This window comes from Balaenoptera musculus, chromosome 8, assembly GCF_009873245.2.
Source record: "Balaenoptera musculus isolate JJ_BM4_2016_0621 chromosome 8, mBalMus1.pri.v3, whole genome shotgun sequence".
Taxonomy (NCBI): domain Eukaryota; kingdom Metazoa; phylum Chordata; class Mammalia; order Artiodactyla; family Balaenopteridae; genus Balaenoptera; species Balaenoptera musculus.
Window position 1 is genome coordinate 44390420 of NC_045792.1, and position 11384 is coordinate 44401803.

Sequence of the window (11384 nt, forward strand, 5' to 3'; positions counted from 1 at the left end):
GATGGGTAAGTAGTAAACATCCTTCCCATTCTCTCTGGTTCTCATTTAAAGTCTGGGGCAAACCTGACAGCAGCCATAGCATTCAAAGGGTTCCAGGAGCCAAACAGAACTATGAGAGGTCTTTACCAGGAACCATCCCACACCCAGAACCCAGTGGGATAATCTGAGTTGTAGCTAAGGGTAAGACAAGCATCAGTATTTGAAGGGGAGTACTAAGGATTAAATCCACATACAGAGCAAGAGAGCTTGCGCTAAGATGAGAAATAGGTTGGAAAGCAGGTTGGAAAGAAATATCAAAAGTTTCAGAAAACAGACTGTGAAACAGTCACAGCCAATAGATTTCTGTTGATTTTTTTTTGTAATCAACATATTAAATATCATGCTTCCATAAATAATGGGAAGGGAAAAAAATGCTTTGCTTTACAATAAATATTGGCTATCCATCATCCTCAGGCTGATCATGTGGGGCATCAGTGAGAGTGTTATACATGGGCTTTAGCTGAGTAGGATCCAGTAAACATACACACAGGGAGGGTCACCTCCAGACAAGGTCATGGAATCCCTTATCTCCAGAGAATGCCAAGGCAAGAATCATGGAATTTGATGCTCAGTTCATAATAAAAATTGACTGCAAGTTCATGGTTGTTTTTATTTTGTTTTGTCTAGCTCTTAGCCATGTGTCTATGTTCTTATGAATAATGAAAATCCCACTGGACATCCTGGTCATAACAACCATGGCCTGGATTGAACCTAACGCAAGAGTTAGAGGTGGTAAGGAGACAACTGACTGTAACTTCCAAGTGCTTTCATTGATATGTGGCCCCTGGAATTCAGACAAGCAGGCCTACAGGGAGGCTTTATTCTGTAGGGGAACTGGAGAGATGCCTGGAGGCTTTCCAAGCCTGGAGGAACTTGGCTGGATCCAGAGGAGCATGAAAGGCCCAGCCCCAAGGCAGCCTGGGGACCTTGGAAGCCAAGGTCAGGAAAGGAACAGCTTGTCCCCCTGACAGAGATAAGTAGGGCCTGGGGGGCCGTTTCATTTACATGGTGTTTTCCAACCTTTACGCACAAATTCAGAGTGAACTCTGCTTCTCACCATCAGCAGCCTTGTTGGGCAAAAGGCCTGATCCTTGGCCTGATAGCCCCAAGCCCTCCTGGAGGAAAGAAAAAAATACCAGGTATCCTGGAGGCATCTGAGGTTGAAAAGGAAGAGCACTGCCTATAGAATCCAAACTCCTGGCTACATACAATAACACAATAAATTAACCCACTGCACACTCAAATCTTATGCCTTTGCCTTTTGCATATTCCTCACTTTACCTCAAGAAAACAATGCAAATTTTCGGTACTTTTTTTTCCAATTCATAATAAGTATTACTTATAGGATTACCACAAAACACAGCAATGAAACTGACAACCATGAAAACTCTACAGGCTACAATTTGTTATAGGCAAAAACTAACTGAAGAATCATGTGTTATTGGGCATGCTGTAAAATGCAAAAAGAAAAAAAATGACCTGAGGGGGGAAAAAATCCGTTTTGAAGAAATAATCAAGAACAACAAAAAATAAAACTGTCAAAAGGTAAAACTGCACTCAGTAAAACTAGCAAAAGAAACAAATCTTCTTGCTAATTTCACATCTAAAAAATTTTATCCGGGAAAATTGAATTTAATAACTATAAGGGCCAAAGAGGGACAAAAGTGGAAGCAACAATAATGAATGAATTTTTTCAAGAGCAAAACAAATGACAATAACAAAGACTAATGGCTACTTCAAAGTTTATTATAAAATATACACAGGAAGAATTAATCCAGATCAACATTAGTAAAATAAAAGTAAAACTGGAACTGGTTCAACTGCAGTGTATAAAAAATTAATCAAGGAAATAAATTGGATTATTGCAGAGTCCTCCAAAAGAAAAATGGTTTTTCAATAGACATTCACCATGAAGGCATAATCCTGATTTAGATATATATATATATTTTTTAATGTGGAGTTAAATATGCTCAAGGTCAAAACAGCCAGATCATATCCCCATGGTGTCCACGTAAGAGTCAATACAACAGGAACAAAATGTCCCATACTCAACTCCTAGGATTGAGTCTTGGCTCTGAAACACAGGGCTTTGATTCTGGTAAGCCACGTGACTTTGGGAAAGTTACTAAATGTCTCTAAGCCTCAATTTCCTCATCTGTAAAGTGGACATGTTAATTCTATAAGACTGTTCTTCCTAGTGTTACTACTGGATATCCAAGCAAAACCATGAGAAACCTTGCACACATCTTTCTTCTGAGAACCTCCTTACCCCTAGGTTTTCATGCTTTGTGTCATATAACCTCAGGCTCTAAGCATGACCTCCTGAACTTAAGAATGAGTACCTGACCCAAAGATAACTATGTGTAGATTGGCCAGCAGCCTGGTTCAAAAGCATTGCTCAACAAAAATAATTTATACTCAACAGTTACTGGCTAATCCAATCCATAAAGTCCACTCTTGGAGAATTTTCACATCAGATGTGCAAAAAAAGTGAGCAGAGAGTAGGACCAGCAGAAGCAGAGAGAGGCAAAGAGAAGACAAAGGGCAGAAGCCATGTGGTAGCATGACTCATGAATAAGTAAAAGCCCTGAGTAAGCTAAAAACTCTGTGAGTTCATTACTGTAGGAATTATTATAGGTACAAGGTTTTCATTGTATAAGTCTTTCTAGGTGTAGGGTCAGTTTGAAAGTTTTCATATCAAATTTTTTAATCATTTAAACTCCCATTAACCAGCAAACAATATATCCATATTTCTTATATCTTGAAAAAATCCAATCAGTATAGAATTACTGTCAAATTAAGTGAAGCAGCCCATGTAGAACAGAGAGTCCAATGGCTGAGGAGGAAAAAAAAAAAAACGGGGTCTCCAGATATAGTGGTTAAAATCTTGTTATGTTTCAGGATTTTAGCCCACTTCAAATTCTTTAACTTCAGCCCTGTACAATTCAGAGAAATCCTGGGTCAACTCTATGTAAATGATATAGACAAAATGGAATTCCTGTACTTCTAGGATACATTCAAAAAGAGAACCTTCTCAAGTACTGCATCTTTGGCTTCTTGCCTGGTGTCAGCCCAGGGAGACTTCTTTTTTTCTTTTAACTTTTATTTATTTATTTATTTATTTTGGCTGCACCGGGTCTTAGTTGTGGCATGAGGGATCTTCGTTGTGGCATGCAGACTCTTAGTTGCGGCATACATGCGGGATCTAGTTCCCCGACCAGGGATCGAACCCAGGCCCCCTGCATTGGGAGCGCAGAGTCCTACCCACTGGACCACCAGGGAAGTCCCCCAGGGAGACTCTTTAAGGCCAACCTACCTGATGCATACTCTATCCCCAGACTCAGCCCTGAATAATTCCATGAGTAGCTCTTGACATCACTAACTTTATTGCTCCTTTTCCTACACAGTGCACACCTGCTCATTGCCTCCTTCAGTTTGACACAATCAGCTACTCTTTCCACCTTGACCTTGCCTCCTCTCAAGGCCAAGTTCATTTCTCTACCTAGGTTGAGCTCCTCAAGACAGCCCTTCCAATACCTAAGGCATAGGTAGCCCTGCCACCGGTTTCATCATGTCATCCAACAACAAAGCTCATATACTTTCAAAATGCCTTCTTCCTGTCTGTCTTTTACCCCTGGCCATCTACTATCCAGCCTAGCTAGTATCAGGACTTTCAAGTCATCCCTCTGGTGTCTCACCCCCTTTCAGCTGACAGTTTGCTTCCATTTTGCAATATATTTGCCTAGACTTTACAAAAATCAATGAGTTCAGGATAACAAGTACAATAGCCTCAGGTGGCCTCCCAAAAATTGATACCATGTTTTTGTTGACCTAGTTATTGCATTTCACTGTTACCAGAAATCAACTGATTAGGCAATTTTCAAAGTATTTTGCATCTATTTATTTCCTTTTCACTAAGTAGAATGACCCTGTAAAACTCAATTGTTTATTTCCAAAAGTAGGCTTAATGCCTGGCAATCTTAATACTTACATAATTTCCAAGAATGCCGGATCCACATTCTCTTTGAAGTCAATAATGCAAGCCACTAATTTTCCACCACTACCATTCCAATTGGGCCAAAAGATTTAGAATAATTTAGCATCCAAACAGGATATATATTCAGCATGGAAAGAACAAAGAGATTATCATTAAGTCTTTGATTAAATCACATCTTCTATTCTAGACCTCAGTTCAGTTTCATCACCAGTAAGAAGAGCATTTTTTTTAACTTTTATCTATCCTCTAAAAGTCTGAGAGTCCTTTGGGTTAGGGATTGTATTTCATTTTTCTCTGCATCCCCAATGCAAAACACAGTTCTGTCAAATAAAAACATTAGATTAATCTTGAATGAATGAATATCCATGATCTATGAAATTGTGACTTCCACGGAAATATCCAAAACCCCTGACATCATTAACAGTTCTGTAGGGCAGTAACAGCCAACCATTTATGATGAAAAAAGAGCGCCAGGCACATTAAAAGCCTGTCCCAAGTTATGATATTCAGTTCTAGGCCAGGATCCCAGAGGGACAAAATGGAAAGTATGTCAGACTCTGCTTTAATTCAGTGCAGCACTTGAATCTGTGCTCTCTTGGGCAAACCACTGGACATGAAGAAACCACAAATATGAAGATCAGAGAGACCTGAATGTGAATTGGATTCCATCAGTCCCTTTCAAAGGTTTTGGTTTTAAGAAACAGAACTTCCCTGAGCAATGTTAAGCAAAAGGTGAGTTTTTTGGATGAAGAGAAATATCAACATGAATTCACAGGCAGGAAGTGCTGACAAGTCCCCGGAAGACTTGGTACCAGGAACTGAACCCACACCCTCCAAACCAGGCCACAGACCCACCCATCATTGAGACCCTTCTCTTTGGGGCCATCCCCTCTTCCCTCTGCACATCTCTCTACAGAGCAATTTTCCTTTTCCACTCGTAAACAGGCTAAACATGGCTGCCCAGATTCTGTTTTCTTCTGAGTGACCATCACAGCACACTTCTTCTCTGAGAGAGGATAAAGGAAGATGGATTACCTCTTTTTTTTTTTTTGAATCAACATACAGTTTATTATTTTTTTATGGTAACAGATTTTTTTCAAATTGAGCTTTTAAAAAGTACATTTAACTACAAAAGTAAGATTAAATAGGTACTAATAAAATATATTTGCCCTGAAATGGTTAAGAATATACACTGTTGATGCCCACATCAACAGTACATTATACATTACACGCATTACTTAAAGGTCATTTTCTTTTCAGTAATAATGTCGATAAAACCACAATATTTATTGCTTATATCAAGTGCAGGTTAAAATCCAGATGGCCTCCAAAAACAAATCCTTCTGATAAAGGACTTCTCAGTCTGGTCAGGTGAAATATTACACTTAACATGTATGAATACAGCTGAAAATGTACCAGTTCTTAAGAAGTTTTCAAGTCTTGATTTGAGGGAGTGGGTACAGTGTGAGCAGCACCCTGGGGTGCTGGCGGGACTGGACACCCCACTTCTCTGTGGGTGTCTAGTCAACTGCACCTTCTGGGGTCTGAGGAATTTGCTAACAGACGAAAACCCCCGTGATTCACACAACACTGTCAACTACCAGTGCCGAAACTTGCGGGGCAAGATTCATTATTTATAGGGCATGTTGCTGAGAAAAGTGTCCAGCCAACAAAAGCACCAACCAAAACCCCATCTTAGTGAGAATAGGTTGCCAATAAAACCGCCTTTTCCTTTTCTCGTTCGGTCTCGTTCAGCCTCTGCTTCATCTGCTACACCTGCTGAGCTGTGCCCTTTCCTGTCCCCCAGAAGGCACTTGCGCAGAGCACTCTCGCTGTTCTCCTCCAGAGTATCTTGCATTTTAGAGGACAGTCCTGTATATCTGTCACCTGTCAGTTTTTCTTCTTCTAGGCCTATCCTGTTGCCATTGTATTTTTCACTCATTATTCTGGATGGTGACTGATCAAAAACAGGACATAACATCTTCGTTAGAAAGTTCTTTCCACCGCTTCTGTACACTTGAATCTCCCTTTAGAAACTTTGCTCCTTCTCTTATAGTCATGTATGAAAATCTGAGTCGATCTGGTGTCTGAATCAGCCCCATTCAGCATTTTCTCATACTCAGTAACAGTTGTTTAATGTTAATATTTTCTCCTTTTTCCATCAGAACAAGACAAGTGTCCACCAGAGAAAAGGTGCCTGACTGCCCGATGCCGGCACTACGGCGGATCACCGCAGGCCCGTGTTCAGGATTCAAGGAGCCAGATTCTCGCACTTTAAATAACAAATTGAGAAATGAAGCTGGTGATTCAGGGACTCTGAAATCTGACCAGGTAGTATAATGAAAGTGAGATACTGTTCTGTAATTTATTTATTTATTTTTAATTTATTTTTTTATACAGCAGGTTGTTATTAGTCATCAATTTTGTACACATCAGTGTATACATGTCAATCCCAATCTCCCAATTCATCACACCATCACCACCACCCCCCGCTGCTTTCCCGTCTTGGTGTCCATACATTTGTTCTCTATGTCTGTGTCTCAATTTCTGCCCTGCAAACCGGTTCATCTGTACCATTTCTCTAGGTTCCACATATGTGCGTTAATATACGATATTTGTTTTTCTCTTTCTGACTTACTTCACTCTGTATGACAGTCTCTAGATCCATCCACATCTCTACAAATGTCCCAATTTCGTTCCTTTTTATGGCTGAGTAATATTCCATTGTATATATGTACCACACCTTCTTTAACCATTCGTCTGTCAATGGGCATTTAGGTTGCTTCCATGACCCGGCTATTGTAAACAGTGCTGCATTGAACATTGGGGTGCATGTGTCTTTTTGAATTATGGTTTTCTCTGGGTATATGCCCAGTAGTGGGATTGCTGGATCATATGGTAATTCTATTTTTAGTTTTTGAAGGAACCTCCATACTGTTCTCCATAGTGGCTATATCAATTTACATTCCCACCAACAGTGCAAGAGGGTTCCCTTTTCTCCACACCCTCTCCAGCATTTGTTGTTTGTAGATTTTCTGATGATGCCCATTCTAACTGGGGTGAGGTGATACCTCATTGTAGTTTTGATTTGCATTTCTCTAATAATTAATGATGCTGAGCAGCTTTTCATGTGCTTCTTGGCCATCTGTATGTCTTCTTTGGAGAAATGTCTATTCAGGTCTTCTGCCCATTTTTGGAATGGGTTGTTTGTCTTTTTAATATTGAGCTGCATGAGCTGTTTATATATTTTGGAGATTAATCCTTTGTCCGTTGATTCATTTGCAAATATTTTCTCCCATTCTAAGGGTTGTCTTTTCGTCTTGTTTATGATTTCCTTTGCTGTGCAAAATCTTTGAAGTTTTTATTCTTCAATTTGTTAATATGGTGTATCACATTGATTGATTTGTGTATATTGAAGAATCCTTGCATCCCTGGGATAACTCCCACTTGATCATGGTGTATGATCATTTTAATGTGTTGTTGGATTCTGTTAGTATTTTGTTGAGGATTTTTACATCTATATTCATCAGTGGTATTAGTCTGTAATTTTCTTTTCTTGTAATATCTTTGTCTGGTTTTGGTATCAGGGTTATGGTGGCCTCATAGAATGAGTTTGGGAGTGTTCCTTCCTCTGCAATTTTTTGGAAGAGTTTGAGAAGAATGGGTGTTAGCTCTTCTCTAAATGTTTGATAGAATTCACCTGTGAAGCCATCTGGTCCTGGACTTTTGTTTGTTGGAAGATTTTTAATCACAGTTTCAATTTCATTATTTGTGATTGGTCTGTTCATATTTTCTATTTCTTCCTGGTTCAGTCTTGGAAGGTTATAACTTTCTAAGAATTTGTCCATTTCTTCCAGGTTGTCCATTTTATTGGCATAGAGTTGCTTGTAGTAGTCTCTTAGGATGCTTTGTATTTCTGCAGTGTCTGTTGTAACTTCTCCTTTTTCATTTCTAATTTTATTGATTTGAGTCCTCTCCCTCTTTTTCTTGAGTCTGGCTAATGGTTTATCAATTTTGTTTACCTTCTCAAAGAACCAGCTTTTAGTTTTATTGATCTTTGCTATTGCTTTCTTTGTTTCTATTTCATTTATTTCAGCTCTGATCTTTATGATTTCCTTCCTTCTGCTAATTTTGGGTTTTGTTTGTTCTTCTTTCTCTAGTTCCTTTAGGTGTAAGGTTAGATTGTTTATTTGAGACTTTTCTTGTTTCCTGAAGTAGGCTTGTATAGTTATAAACTTCCCTCTTAGAACTGCTTTTGCTGCATCCCATAGGTTTTGGATCGTTGTGTTTTCATTGTCTCTAGGTATTTTTTGATTTCCTCTTTGATTTCTTCAGTGATCTCTTGGTTATTTAGTAACGTATTTTTTAGCCTCCATGTGTTTGTGTTTTTCACTTTTTTTTCCCTGTAATTCATTTCTAATCTCATAGTGTGTGGTCAGAAAAGATGCTTGATATGATTTCAATTTTCTTAAATTTATTGAAGCTTGAGTTGTGACCCAAGATGTGATCTATCCTGGAGAATGTTTCATGCGCACTTGAGAAGAAAGTGTAATCTGCTGTTTTTGGATGGAATGTCCTATAAATATCAATTAAATCTATCTGGTCTATTGTGTCATTTAAAGCTTCTGTTTCCTTATTTATTTTCATTTTGGATGATCTGTCCATTGGTGTAAGTGAGGTGTTAAAGTCCCCCACTATTTTTGTGTTACTGTCGATTTCCTCTTTTAGAGCTGTTAGCAGTTGCCTTATGTATTGAGGTGCTCCTATGTTGGGTGCATATATATTTATAATTGTTATATCTTCTTCTTGGATTGATGCCTTGATCATTATGTAATGTCCTTCCTTGTCTCTTGTAACATTCTTTATTTTAAAGTCTATTTTATCTGATATGAGTATTGCTACTCCAGCTTTCTTTTGATTTCCATTTGCATGGAATATCTTTTTCCATCTCCTCACTTTCCATCTGTATATGTCCCTAGGTCTGAAGTGGGTCTCTTGTAGACAGCATATATATGGGTCTTGTTTTTGTATCCATTCAGCAAGCCTGTGTCTTTTGGTTGGAGCATTTAATCCATTCACGTTTAAGGTAATTATCGATATGTATGTTCCTGTTACCATTTTCTTAATTGTTTTGGGTTTGTTTCTGTAGATCATTTTCTTCTCTTGTGTTTCCCACTTAGAGAAGTTCCTTTAGCATTTGTTGTAGAGCTGGTTTTGTGGTGCTTAATTCTCTTAGCTCTTGCTTGTCTGTAAAGCTTTTGATTTCTCCATCGAATCTGAATGAGATCCTTGCCGGGTAGAGTAATCTTGGTTGTAGGTTCTTCCCTTTCATCACTTTAAGTATATCATGCCACTCCCTTCTGGCTTGTAGAGTTTCTGCTGAGAAAGCAGCTGTTAACCTTGGGAGCTGTTAACCTTGGGAGTTCCCTTGTATGTTATTTGTCATTTTTTCCTTGCTGCTTTCAATAATTTTTCTTTGTCTTTAATTTTTGCCAACTTGATTACTATGTGTCTCGGCATGTTTCTCCTTGAGTTTTTCCTGTATGGGACTCTCTGCACTTCCTGGACTTGGGTGGCTATTTCCTTTCCCATGTTTGGGAAGTTTTTGAGTATAATCTCTTCAAATATTTTCTCGGGTCCTTTCTCTCTCTCTTCTCCTTCTGGGACCCCTATAATGGGAATGTTGTTGTGTTTAATGTTGTCCCAGAGGTCTCTTAGGCTGTCTTCATTTCTTTTCATTCTTTTTTCTTTATTCTGTTCCACAGCAGTGAATTCCACCATTCTGTCTTCCAGGTCACTTATCCATTCTTCTACCTCAGTTATTCTGCTATTGATTCCTTCTAGTGTAGTTTTCATTTCAGTTATTATATTGTTCATCTCTGTTTGTTTGTTCTTTAATTCTTCTAGGTCTTTGTTAATCATTTCTTGCATCTTCTCGATCTTTGCCTCCATTCTTTTTCCGAGGTCCTGGATCATCTTCACTATCATTATTCTGAATTCTCTTTCTGGAAGGTTGCCTATCTCCACTTCATTTAGTTATTTTTCTGGGGTTTTATCTTGTTCCTTCATCTTATACATAGCCCTCTGCCTTTTCATCTTGTCTATCTTTTTGTGAATGTGGTTTTTGTTCCACAGCCTGCAGGATTGCAGTTCTTCTTGCTTCTGAGATACTGTTCTGGCTTCACCACTACTGGTAGTTCCTAACTGCAGCAGATGGACTGTGTAATAGGACTTCATGGCTTCTGACAGGAACTTCACACTGAGTCCCGTTTCCTCAAGTAGCATCTCTCCTTCGCCTTTTGTTGGCCAGTACTGTGCACATTTAACTGATTCTTTCTCCACAATTCGGTTTAGTATGACAAGTGCTTTGGTCTTTTGCTGCCAAACCATGAGCCAGAAATGACAACCTGTATTAGGAAGTGGATACTCTGTTAAGATGTAACTCCTCTGCCCCTCTTCTATGTCAACTAAGCTGGCATTAATAAATCATTTTCAGTATTTTGCAGTTTAACACGACTGTGATCATATGGGCTTACATCTCTGTATATGTGTCGATTTCTGTTTTCTGGAAACTTGACCACTCTGAGGATAGTCATGGGACTCACTGCGAATTTCCGAGCTCCTTCCAGGAAGCTCGGAGGGGATGCTCGGGCTGCCGTGCTCTGGCCGCCCCGCCACGGCCCAGCCACCCTCCCCAGAAGATGGATCCCTGTTTCAGCCTTTGCATCAACAGGGGAACACCATGGCCTTGGAATTAAAGGAGCCATTGGCTTTACATAATTATGCAGGGGAAAGAGGATAGACTTGTTTTAAGTAAATTAAAACACATTCAGAGAGGAACTGAGCCTACAGTAGCTGCAAATAAATAAGGAAGAAAATAAAATGGCATTCCTTAAAATTCACAGTGGGGTGAAGGAAAATATTTGACTCATAGGTTTTAGATTTACAACTTTAGGATTGGATGATGTGCCCAAGCACACTTCTTATTTTTTCTCAAGCCAGACTGCGATGAGGTAGAGAGAATGAGAGGTGAAGAAGTAAAGAAAGTGAGACAACCTGCTCTCTCAAGAACTTGAAACTAGGTACAAGGACTATGAGATGCAAGCTTAAAGCAGAGTGGGGTGAAGTTGGTGTGTGTGTGTGTGTGTGTGTGTGTTTGTGTGTGTTTGTAAGAAAGATAAGATTTGCACCTCTCTGTGAGCTGAAAGATAAGATACCAAAGAAAAGGAGAATTCAGAAGCAAGATGCTGGAGAAGGGAGTGGTGCCAGGAGCACAGATGAGGGAAGACACTTCTTCCCCCCAGATGATGGAGCCCCTACCAGCTTTTCCAGCTCCTCTCCCAACACG

General features: G+C 39.4%; 1 pseudogene; it reads right to left on the bottom strand.

Moving 5' to 3' along the window:
- Positions 1-5731: 5731 nt before the first annotated feature.
- LOC118899503 lies at positions 5732-10803 on the bottom strand (annotated as a pseudogene).
- Between the last annotated feature and the right edge of the window lie 581 nt (positions 10804-11384).